Source organism: Narcine bancroftii, chromosome 12, assembly GCF_036971445.1.
Source record: "Narcine bancroftii isolate sNarBan1 chromosome 12, sNarBan1.hap1, whole genome shotgun sequence".
Classification (NCBI taxonomy): Eukaryota; Metazoa; Chordata; class Chondrichthyes; order Torpediniformes; family Narcinidae; genus Narcine; species Narcine bancroftii.
In genome coordinates, this window is record NC_091480.1 from 97,980,312 (window position 1) to 97,981,029 (window position 718).

The window sequence follows — 718 nt, forward strand, 5'->3', positions numbered from 1 at the left end:
TCCCGCCCACAGGTAAGGGGGGAGACGGCGGGGCGCTCATTCCCGCTGGGAACCCGGGGGGGGGGGCAGCCTTTCTCCCCGACTCCCTGCATTAACGCCCCCGCCTCCCAGTCACTTGCCGTGAAGTTTATTCCTGACTTTGTGCAATGAGGCTGATGGAAATGTCCTGAACTGAGTGGAAACAGATGGGGGGGGGGGGGGGGTTTGTTTTTGGGGAGGGGTTTGCAGAAACGAACGCCTGTGCGACCAGGAGGTCAGGCTGGGCAGGGCAGGCGCCCCTTTTAAAGTGGGGGGAGCCCGGACTCGGGGAAATGCGGGGGTCGGGGGGGGGGGGGTCCTCGCCTGCAGGTCGGCCCCTCCTCGCTTGGGGGGGGGGAGGAGAGTGAGTTCGGGGTAATCTTGGTGCCAGAGGATTGTGAAGGGAAAACTCGATGTTTTTTTCTTTATTATATCGAAGCGGGAACAACCCCGGCCCCCTCCGCTTGGCCCCGGCCCCCTCCGCCTGGCCCCCGGCCCCCTCCGCCTGGCCCCCGGCCCCCTCCGCCTGGCCCCCGGCCCCCTCCGCCTGGCCCCCGGCCCCCTCCGCCTGGCCCCCGGCCCCCTCCGCCTGGCCCCCGGCCCCCTCCGCCTGGCCCCCGGCCCCCTCCGCCTGGCCCCCGGCCCCCTCCGCCTGGCCCCCGGCCCCCTCCGCCTGGCCCCCGGCCCCCTCCGCCTGGCC